At 39.6% G+C, this 12,407-nt stretch overlaps 1 protein-coding gene across 1 annotated transcript in view; it reads left to right on the forward strand.

Moving 5' to 3' along the window:
- The first annotated feature begins 11,648 nt into the window (after window positions 1–11,648).
- LOC126387650 (RIMS-binding protein 2) overlaps window positions 11,649–12,407 on the forward strand; it is a 96,784-nt gene continuing 96,025 nt past the window's right edge. The window contains exon 1 of the mRNA XM_050040240.1: window positions 11,649–11,838. The gene's annotated coding sequence lies outside the window, so the exon portion shown is untranslated. The remainder of the gene's footprint in view (window positions 11,839–12,407) is intronic.

Here is a 12,407-nt window from a genome sequence, read left to right on the forward strand (position 1 = left end):
TTCTGCAAACCACAAATATGTGATTTTCAGGTTTTATACATATCATATTGATGTTTCTGAGGCGATGTAGTATATGAACTGACTTAATCAGGGGGAGGAGGAGGGCATCAACATCTAGGCAAGACGCCTGCCATGCTTCAGACCACTGTTCGAGACCAATAAACAACAAAACTGGTTGTGTTTCCAGCGGCTTTTCAGCCCCCAAAGTGGGAGTTTTTTTTTGGAGACCTGTTGTTGTGTCTACACCAGGAGTAGTGACCAAGACATCGTTGGGTTTCCTGCCAGAAAGTGCCACGAAAAATAGTTGTTTTTTACTGAGACATTGCTGCATTTCCTGAAGGAATAGTGCAATGAAAAGCGGTTGATATTTACCAAGACATCGCTATGTTTCCTGCTGAGATTGTGCCACCAAAACTTTTTTTTTTTTTTAGCCAGAGCATGATCTTTTTCTAACCATAACCAGGTGTTTTTTGTGCCTTAACTTAAACTTAAACTTAACCATTAACCAAGTTTCAACATATCAGGTACATAATAATGTGCAAATGTAACATATCCGTTTGATGTACAAGGCCAACTTTTTTTTTTCTGGTGACTGGGTTGCAAAGTTGCAGATTTACACACAGCTTTGTCTTGCCTTGAAAATTTGTTTTGCCTTTTTGTGTGTGTGCATATTGTTCTTTACCAAAGAGCAAGGGAAGCTAATCAACAGTAAACAAGTCAAGGTGGAAGCTAACAAATATTTCCATAATTTTAAATCAGTGTGTTCCCAAGCAAACTTGGAGTCGTCTGAGTAGTATAGCACTGAGTACAATGACAGCATGTCAGTAAATATACCAGCCATGACTTACTATGGTGAGCTATCAGCATTATATACTTAAATACTGACTTCATTTTTTATTTTGCTGTAATGGGCCCAGTGAAAAGAAGCTGTGAACACAACACTGACAAAAATAATCTCATAAAGTTGTTTGTAGTAAACTGGTTAGCAAACAGCTGCCCTTTTACACGGGTCCATGTCATTGGTCCGACAGCCCATTGGTCCGACATCCCATTAGTCCGACGGTCCGCGGTGCTGAACGGCTCCCGGCGGGCATACTTCTGCCTTGATGGTGCGCCGCGACCGGCTCTGGGTCAGCTGGGAAAGGCTTGAGGCGGAGCAGGCTCACAGCTTATGTGTTTGTCACTTTCTTTTTCATTTTAACCCACACCATGATCTTTTCCTGACCCTAACCAAGTGGTTTTTGTGCCTAAACCTAACCAGACCTTAACCACAGGGCATCATGATGATTTCGGAACGGACTTCGGAACAATGGGTTTAATATGGTCGGAACAATGGGATGTCAGACCAATGGGCTGTCGGACCAATGGGCAGTTCCCCTTTTACACATCCAGGAGATATGAAGCAACACTAACATTCATTAGGAGTTATGACTCTATGACCACCTGATTAATGTAAGGAAGGTATTCACTCTCTTTTAGCTCCGTTTTCGGTCTCTACCAACTCCTTAGGGAAAAATGTGTCTATTTAGCTGCTAAATGCTCAGCTGTGTTTGTTAGCATGTTGCTAACTTTGTCCATCTGTGGTTTGGTGCTATGCAAGTACCATATAGTGGGTTTATCATAACTTTTTCACTCAAAACAGCTGCTGGAAATACTGTGGATGAGAATGGTGAGAATGAAACACAGTGAAACAATAAGTCGAGGGAGTTCAAGTATCTCAGGGTCTTGTTTATGAGTGAGGGTAGAATGGAGAATGAGATGGATCAGCGGTTTGGTGCAGTGTCTGCAGTGATGCGGGAGCTGTGCCAGACTGACGTAGTGAAGAGGGAGCTGGGTTGGAAGGGGAAGCTTTCAATTTACTGGTCAATCCAGTCAGGAGCTCTGGGTAGAATGAGGTCGCGGATACAAAAGGCCGAAATGAGTTTCCTCCGTGGGGTGGCTGGGCTCAGCCTGAGAGATAGGGTAATGAGCTTGGACATCCAGAGCGAGCTCGGAGTAGAGCTGCTGCTCCTTCGTGACCCAGAACACACTGGGGGGGATTACATATCCCTCGCTGTTGTTGGGGAGAGGGACGTCTGGGGTGCTTTGCTTGGCCTGCTGCTCCCGTGACCCAGCCCCGAATAAGCGGATGAAAATGGATAGATGGATGGATGGATGGATGGATGGAGGAAAAACATTAACATAGTATTAAATATCTTCAATGTAAGTTTTTTTTACATTGCCTATATGTGCATAGCTTTGATTTTCAACTTCCTACAAACAAAACACTTGATTGTGCTTATAGTTTCTGGGATACAGCCATTTTTTTTATCATACTGTATTTAGTCTTTGGACACATGAGAGAACTATATTTCCCTAAAATATAATGAAATATACTGAAAAAACAGTAGTCCCATGTGCCCAAAGACTAGATATAGTATGATAAGAAAAAGAGCTCACTCTTCAGCCAAACAGTTTGACTGATTTTCTAAATTTCTTCAGATTTGTACTTAGGCAAACCCAGAAAACATTTACACCAAGGGACATTCAAAACTTTAGTTGCGGGCGCAAGAGATATTTGCTAAAATATCAGCTGCAGTAAACCTTACAATTACTTCTATACCTGGAAAATACAGGGTTTCATGCACAATTTGAGAAAACTGCACATTGCAGTAACCAACAGCAAATGATGTTCAACCTGTTAGCAAACAGTTGTTCATTCAGATTTCAGTCAGAGTTGTTCGTGGCCACCTGATGAATATCCACTCTCTTATCCACTCTCTTTAAGCTCTGTTTTTGGTCTCTACCAGTGACGTCAAAGTTGTGTCATTTCAAGAAAATCACACATTATAAAGGTCCCGTAATACAGCCCACTTACTGTGTCATATTCGTTAGCTGTTTACTGTGAAGGAAGAGGAACCAGCCCCTTGATTCTCGTTAATACCAGACAGAACACTACATGTGAGATAAAAAGATTCAGTGCATTATAACCTGCCCCAAAGGAACCAGTAAATTATAATCTGCCCCCAAGGTGCCAATAGAGTAAATGTAGGCTACAGTTTACACCAGGGAAAAGAAAGATAGTGTTTCTTTTCCTCTATGACTTAGCATATTTGACCCACTCACCATGTTAATGATTGTGACATTTCAGAAAACCATTCTTTATCATCTACTTTGCTGTCTAAGTATACAGCACACAGTCACGGTTAATCTACAGGTGACTCCCCTCTCCCAGTTTGTGACAGCATGTGTTGGAGGGTTCACATTTTACTGGCTGCATCCATATTATATAACATATTACAATGATTCCCAGTTGTGCTGAGACATACAGTGGTGGGGAGATAATCAGTAGTGAAAAGCTACAGTACAGGCGGACCTGTCTGATCTATGGCTGTGACTGTGGGTTAAAACGCCTCCTGTCTGTTTAGGTGCCTCCTCTTTCTTTGTCAGAAAGATGACTGTAATATTTGCTCACTTTGTACTGGTAATGTTGGAGCAGGGGTGGGTTTCTGAAAGGGCCCATGGAGCAGGGAGTAAGAAAGTCAATCAAACTACAGAAAAACTCAAAATGACTACAAAGAGACACAAGACAACCACACAGAGACACAAAGAGACACAAAACGCTACAAAGAGACACACAATGGCCACAAAGACATGCAAAATTACTACAAAGAGATGCGAAACAACCACAAAGAGATGCAAAAAGACTTCAAAGAAACAATAAAAGTCTACTGAAACACAAAGCGTTCATAAAAAGTTTTAAAATTACAGAAAGATGCAAAATGAAAACTAAAAGACTCAAAACAACAACAAAGAGACGCAATTTTGACAATTTTGGGACAAGATTTCTGAGACATTTTCGTACATGTGCAATAAAACTATAGACCCAGAGCCACAGTTGGCAATATTTGGTGTGGCCCGATGAGATCCAGGTCTCTCCCGAGCCCAGACTTGAGCTTTGGCCTTTTATCATTGCGAGCAAGATGTCTCATTCTGTACAACTGGAAGTCTGATCTGCCACGCCATATCGATGGTGCAACAGGTGTAGCACACCAGGGCCCAGAATCTGTTAGGTGTCCGTGTAGGAAGGCAGGTTTTTTGTTGCTTGTAGAAATTAGGCTGCAGTGGTTTGAGTCCAGGGCAGGCTGTTAGATGAGCATTGATAAATTTTACCCTTCTGCTGCTGTACGTAGTGCTGATCAAAGGCTGGCATGCAGGATGGGAGGGACACACCTCTGTTCAGTGTGATGTATTTTGGCCTTACTTTGCCAGGAGGAGAGCGGGGAACAGTTTACGAACCACATCTGTAGCAACTTGACCTCAGCCAATGCAAACATGGGCCAGACCAAGCACTGCCACTTGCAGCATATGTGCGGGGGCCAATCATAATTATGTTACCCTACTGAAGAGATGGCAAATGACTGCCACCAAGAGAAGAGAGGCCTTTTACATATCTGTGCCCAGGGGCTCATTGTCCTATAATCCCTTGTGTTGGAGTCTGAATGTTGTGGGACTGGATTATGCCACCTTAATGAACGCACACAATGAGTTTAAACCCAAATTTAACCAGCGCTCTCTGCACCTCACTAACCTGTTTGAATCTGATATATTTATTGCCAATAAGTACAATGAGTCTAGATGACTGTGCTGCTCTACGCTACAGTTAATAGGGCTGAGATGAAAAGAGGAAACAAAGCTACCACAAACAAAAGGCCTTAAGGAAGAAAAGGCTCAGACCAGTCTCCTCATCTCCCAGTTGGATTTCTGCGCAGAGACACACACAATGTGAGCAAACGGGACATTCTCAGAGGGGAATAGTTGTCTGGAAGAGATGTCTTGACAGTGTGTTGATGATTTGGCGAGGTCAGCTATTGTACATGTTCTTGGAGTCTGTTTTACACAACTCCAACAGTGCAGACGTAGCAAGTCCACAGTTAGATCATCTTGGCATATATGTCATGGGTTATCTAAAAGCTTTTGTCCCGTAGTTATCGGGGTCTTGAATTTGAACTTGACACAAATAGTGCAGCATGACATCCTGTTACCTTTGTCTTGGACAATCATCTTAAGTGGGTCAAGAAGACAGGTAGTGTTCTGTGTCGCAGGTGGTGAAAACTATGACACAGTTCACAAATATCATGCACACGTCAAGACAACAATTTAAGCTCTGTTTTGTATTTATTGTCCTTAATTCTGACTTAGAAATGAATGACAACAGTGGATTGTTTTTTTTTTTTTGTACAATAAAATCTAGGCTAAAAAAAAACTTGATCTGACATGATTGTTTTAGAGATTTAAGTAACAAATACAGTTGGTACATTACATAATATGGAGGGTATTATGTATTATGGGTATATCTGACCAGCATACATTTGTCATGTGCTATTGTGTGAAGCTTTGTGCTGTGTGTCTTGTGTGTTCTCTTTTTACGTAACTGTGTATTGTGTCTATTCTCAGCCCTGTTTGCATGATGCTGTTTCTCTGCTTTGGCCTGCCACAGGACTGATGTGAGTTACTTTAAAGCTATAATCTGGTACAGTGCATTAAATGGTGACATTTATGTTTTAAACATGGGCCCTTTTTAATAAATAAATGGATGAATGATTTAATTACTGTAATGAAACACCAGTGTTGTGTGAGATTATCGTCTGAAGCCTTATTAGCCATACAGATAGTGCAGTAAAGTGGTAATGCACAACAGGATGCACACAGGTGAGTCATTATAAAAAGGAGACTCAAATATCTTGAATATAAAAGGTCGTAAGACACTTTACCTGCCTCTGGGTATTCCGCATGTGTGAATAGAAACAACTAGCAGACAAATCATATATTTAAGTGGTCACAAAAGACACTTTGTTCATCTAAAACTACCGAGAAAAAGAAAAGAAGAACCGTAAATGAATACAAAAATAATTAATACATACGTCTCAAAAAGGCTGATATGTTCAAGGGTGTGGGTTTTGTTTGATCACTGGGGGTGACGCACCCTTCACCAGAAAATTCTGAGCATCAAACACCTAATATCTTGCTTTCTGGTGAATTTTTATGAGCCACTTTGTGCCTTTACTGCATCAGTTTATGGTGTCAGTGTCTTTAGTTTTGTGAAAATAAACTCCTTAGTGACTTTTATGTATTTATTGGGGAGGAATGTAATTGTTTGTTAAATTTAATGTATCTATTCATTTTTTATTTGATCGGGACGATGAAATTCAACATAGTTCCAGGACAGAGTATGGGACTGATGTGTTGCATGGAGAGTTTATAGCTGTTGTTAATTTTCAACTCTTGTCCTCAGTCAGGCTTTTACATGTAGACCTTAAATGTTATATAAATATAATTTAAAAATATCACACAACCACAATACACTATAAACATGGAAGGCACAATAAAATACATAAACCGCAATCCACACACTACAGTACACATGCCACAGCACACAATACATCTACTACAGTAGACATACCACTATACACCAAAACACTTACACTAATACCCCTTAAAGTTTGAGTACATCTAGCTAAGAGTGGGTACAGCTGTGGTTTGCTTTTATCCAGCACAAAGTGGGGACACTAGCTAGCATTAGGCATTAGCTAAAAGGGATCCAAATAAATTAAACTAAATTAGGCTAAGCTAAGCTAAACTAAACTAAACTAAAGATCCAAATAAATTAAACTAAATTAGGCTAAGCTAAGCTAAACTAAACTAAACTAAACTAAACTAAGCTAAGCTAAAATAAGCTAAACTGAATTAAACTAAAATAAACTAAGCTAAACTAAACTAAGATAAGCTAAGCTAAGCTAAACTAAACTAAACTCAACTAAGCTAAGCTAAGCTAAGCTAACTAAACTAAGCTAAGCTAAGCTAAGCTAAACTAAACTAAACCAAACTAAGCTAAGATAAGATAAGCTAAACTAAATTAAACTAAAATAAACTAAGCTAAGCTAAACTAAGCTAAGATAAGCTAAACTAAACTAAGCTAAGCTAAACTAAATTAAACTAAACCAAGCTAAACTAAGCTAAGATAAGCTAAACTAAGCTAAGATAAGCTAAACTAAACTAAACTAAGCTAAGATAAGCTAAACTGAATTAAACTAAAATAAACTAAGCTAAGCTAAACTAAGCTAAGATAAGCTAAGATAAACTAAACTGAATTAAACTAAACTAAGCTAAGATAAGCTAAGATAAACTAAACTAAATTAATCTAAACTAAGCTAAGATAAGCTAAACTAAGCTAAGCTAAGATAAGCTAAACTAAACTAAACTAAGCTACGCTAAACTAAACTAAACTAAGCTAAGATAAGCTAAACTAAATTAAACTAAGCTAAGCTAAGCTAAACTAAACTGAGCTAAACTAAGCTAAAATAAGCTAAACTAAGCTAAGCTAAGCTAAACTAAACTGAGCTAAACTAAGCTAAGATAAGCTAAACTAAGCTAAGCTAAACTAAACTAAACTAAATGCAGTTGGCAGGTGTAATTCAGTCAAGAGAAAATAGTTCCTTCATGAAACTGCTCACAACAAGGTCTGTGGATTATCTTGAGTAACTGGGTCATGATTTCTGGACAGGGACATTGCTGTGGAGTTTTTCAGATTTATATTTTTGGCACGTTGAGCACCACAAGCTGAGTGCCATCTAGTTCCATTATATCTAAGGAAAGGCGTCATCTCTGTGGCCGATACCTCTACCACTCAGCAACTCACACCAAAACAATCTAGACTGATAAACAGCACCACAGGTAAGAGGAGACATATATATTTTTAATTTTGGGGTGAACTGTCCCTTTAACGATAAAAAGAATACACAGTGTACCGAGACATAGTCCCAAAGATGTGCTTTAATGTAATGCATATAAACAGATGTGAAAACGTTAATGTAAAGTGTAGTGTGACAGATGGCGTCAGCATACTGAGATGTGTCCAAATATGCAGGAGCCATATGTGCCAGAACATATTGTATATGGAAATACATATGGGCCGACAGGAATATGCTCACATCATGTGCATGGCCTCAGATCAAAACTGCAGAAGCAGGTCAGATGCAGGAAGTGTGCAAACAAAAATGTGTATTAAAGGGTTTTGCTGTCAGGGCTCCCAAAGTGTTGTTGTGCGCGTGGGCTGAAGCATGTGCATAGAGCATGTATAGCTATGATTATGTACACACCTATTTGTGTGGATTTATGCATGTGTTTGGTTTTATCTCCTTGTTTTACCACTTTACTATTTATAGATACCACATTGTTTTCACTCTTGCTTCATTTATCCATTTTAATTGTCTTTTAAAGCACTTTGTAACATCTTTCTTTGAAAAGGGCTATGTATTCTTATTATTAATAGTAGCTACATATACAGATCTTCGCCAAGACAGATGCACAGGTCCAGACTCTGTTTGCAGGGAGACCTTCCGGAGTATCACTACTGTAGATGTGTATTAAACGATTAAGGGAATGAAGCAGCACGCTCTGGGATTTTTGCCGAGCATTTTCTCTCCGTCTCTCTCTGTTTCTGCCTCTTCCCAGCAGCCTGCCACACGTGAGCAGACAGAGATGGAAATGAGAGAGGGAGCGGCCCAAGGACACCCTGATAACACACAGTGGTATGCTGAATCTCCCTCTCATCTCTGCCTGTCCATCTCTGTCTCTTTCACTCTCACAATGAACACAGAGCATCAGAAATGCTCTCGACACTCACTTGTGTTAGCTCATTAGCATGCTACAATGACACAAGCTACTAGATGAACATAAATATGGACTAAAATGTCCAATTCTGTGCTTGTACAGATGCCACCCAGTGGTCAGACACAGTACGATTCGCCTCTGATGGATTTTGGCAACATGATATTGAAAAGGTATGTACATACCTCTGAGGATTTATACATTTCAATATCACTGCCTTTGCCAAATAATGAAATCCCAGGAAGCTTTTTATCAAGAAGGCAGGGATCATATTAAACAGTGCCTTCCTGTTCATTATATCCTCACGTGAAGATAAAAAGTGGGACCTCAAGATTGCAGCAATAGCAGTCACGTACTGGATTAAAGGCAGCACATAACTCTACCAAACTAATAAACTTGTAATAAGATATTACTGTGACCAGGATGTAAGCATGAGAGCATAAAGGATTCAGTTGTAAAAGGGAAGGTTAGATGGCACCTGGTTCTCAGTCATCTGATCAGGTAACACAAGGTGATGAGACACCACTCAGGGTTATTAAAGCAAACAAGGTGTCATGGTGATATCTGCACGCTTTACTACCACCTACAGACTTTCTCTCCCTCCCCAGTCCCTCCGGACCACGCTGCTGTCCCTCACCTGGCCACTGGTCGTCCCTGCTGAGTGTTCCTTGCACATACAATAATCAGACATTCTTTAATTCTGTTTCCTGTCTGGCTGCTAAAGTTTTTTTAACATCCTGTGTGCCTGCCAGTCATCTCTACAAGCTTTGATTTAGTACACTTATTTTAAGCCAAGCCTGTTGTGTTCTGTATCTGCTGCTTTCCTCTTTCCTGTTATCCAAAACTGTGTCACAAGAGACGTTTGGTCAATGCTTTATGCACACACACATATTATTCTTTCATTAAACACTTTGCAGACACCTGACACTCAGTAAGAAAATGACATTACTGGTAAGAGATGACGCATGTCAACAACAGGAATGATGTTTTTCTAGAGCAGGGGTGTCAGATTCATTTTAGCTCATGGGCCACGTGCAGCCGAATTTGATCTCAAGTGGGCCAGACCAGTGAAACCACTGTATAATAACCTGTAAATGACAACATCTCCAAAGTTTCCCCTCAAATTTAGTGTAAAGAAAAGCAAATAGCCTACATATTCTATCCTTTCACAGCTGCTGATTTCTGCTGTCTCCTCAAACCTGTCAACAGTTCATTTATCATTTCTATTCTCAGCTCTTCATGCAAGTTTTTGTTTTATTTGACAGTTTATTGCTGAATCTATTAGTGACACTTAATATTATTTATATAGTATGTCTTCTTCTATATTTCTTTAGCACTGAAAGGTGCTGTGAACATACCAAGTGCAATAACTTCAAACCTAGGAACTGGTCCTTTTTTCTTGAAAAAAACAAAACAAAACAAAAACCAACAACTTCCTGTGTCCAGTTTTTTTCCTTTTTGACAAAGACATTTACCACTGGTGGCTCCTGCATCAACAGTAGCCAATGCTTGACAGTGCTCCTTGCATAGTAAGGACGTGGGATCTTTAATGGCTTTTCAAACACAGGACCTGCTACTTTTATGTGGACAGTGCCATCCTCAGTGGACAATAAGGAACAGCAGAGCATTTCATTGAAAAATTGGAGTAAATGACTTCTTCAGTTTTTGCACTTTGCAAATTTAATCAGTGGGCCTGGTTCAACCCATTGGTGGCCCAGTTTTGGCCTGCGGGTGATGTGTATGACACCCTTGTTTTGGAAGATACCACTGTCATGAAATCTAATTCGTCCTCCCAGACAACAAAATTATACTGGACTCATAAAACTGGATTCTTTTCCAGAAAAGGGAAATATACAGGAGGGCTATGTAAACCCCTCAGAACTCTTACATGACAAGAAAGTTTAAATAACGCAGGTTGCGTGTGGCAGTCATCCCCTGATTTGACCATCAGGTAGTGTCTTGTTATTCAAGGATCAAGAGCAATGCAAATTTATTGTTAAAAAGAACAGAATAGACAATACTTTATTGTCAGTGTTTTGTATGCAAAAGGCAGAAATTTGTCTTCGGTTCGCATGTGCGAAATTTACTATTAAAAGGGTAAACACACTGACATAAAAACACAACACACAGTAGAAACTACATTACTGTAAAAGGAGTAGGCTGCTAGGTACTCGATGATGAGGACTGAATTAAGGATATAAAAACAGATTCAAAGTGCTGTGTGCTGAGGTAGCAAGCTGTTTTCAAAAAGTGGCTGTCCTTACTGATAAAGATATTTTATGACAACAGGGACAAAGATTTTCTGTAGATGTTTTCCTTTGCACATGGGACTCTGTACCTTTGCTCTGATAATATAATAATAATAATAATAATAATAATAACAATAATAATAAAAAGATCTAATACAATGATCCCTCTGATTAGGTTATTAAAATCGGCAGATTTACAAACTTTAACAACACTGCACTATCAGCCTGTGGCCACTGGTGGTCATCCATCTCACATAAGTTGGTTGGACTCAATGGCTGTGTTGCCTTCAGGGACTGTCGGAAACACTGCAATTTGTAAAAATGCATATTTAAACAACTCAAATCTGTAAACGCAGCCGTGAAAAGTGGAACTTTCTATATTATATAATTATAATTAGGGTTTGTAGGAATGCATAGGAAGACACCTGACTATTTGCCGAATGACAGGCATTTAAATGCACGAGAAGTCGTACAGTATTATAATAGATCTTTTAATGATGGGTCGAGGCACGTGAAGGCAGCACCGTTACGGGACGGGTCACCACAACAACGCTAAAAACACATTATGTATCTATTTTTTCTTTTATTTGTGTATTTAAGTTTTTGTTTATTATTGACAGACTGATTTTGTTTGTCTTTCACGTTCACCGGATTCTGCCTTTATTTTGAAGTCACACGCTCTTACCGTAATACCTAGTATATACACGACGTACCGTAAAACACTGTGGGGGCTAGCTTGACCGCAGTCTGGACACAGTCTGTGAGTGACACCGGTGCCTCACAGATAAACAAACCCCCTCTCGCATGGCTCTGTGGACCTTTAACTACTGACGTGACCAGTCTCAGTGTTGTTAGACAGCTTATTTTTATGCCGACAAAAGCACCTTAGTTGGACTCCATTGATGAAAAGTTCAAATATAAGAGTTAAATCCGCTGAGAGGTAAGTTTGATATAAGTTGTGGCTAGAAAACTTAACGTTAAGCTAACACTTGCTAACAAGACGTAACTAGTAGCTAACGTTAGTACTTGTAACTTGTAACCTCTCCAATATACTACAGACTGTTATCTACGTTATTAAATATCGTTACTTACATTGGCAGCGCTTATTTGACCATGTAACAGCTAGCTAAATGAAGCTAATTAATTAGCCATTGACCGAAGTCCCCATCCTCTGTAATATGAGACCGAAGTTATGCTAATTTAAGCTAGTGGTGGGTATAATTGGCCGCCGTAATGATAGCTAACGGTGCATTGCTGTTGGAGCGTTTCTGTGGAAGTTCAGCACTTCACTTGTTGCATCCTCAGCTGACTGTTAGCTCCTGGGCATAAGCTCCATTAATCGCATCTCGTGTTTTGTTTTTATGCTGTCACCTGTTAAACGGTTGTTAGTTCTGCCATCCATCTGCATGATATGGACATTATATGCGAGGTTTAGACAGCACAAAAACAGGTACACATAATCATAATTTGCTCAGAGTTAAGGCATCTGTAATGAACTGTTTAGTATCC

Source organism: Epinephelus moara, chromosome 3 (assembly GCF_006386435.1).
Source record: "Epinephelus moara isolate mb chromosome 3, YSFRI_EMoa_1.0, whole genome shotgun sequence".
NCBI classification, from domain to species: Eukaryota; Metazoa; Chordata; class Actinopteri; order Perciformes; family Serranidae; genus Epinephelus; species Epinephelus moara.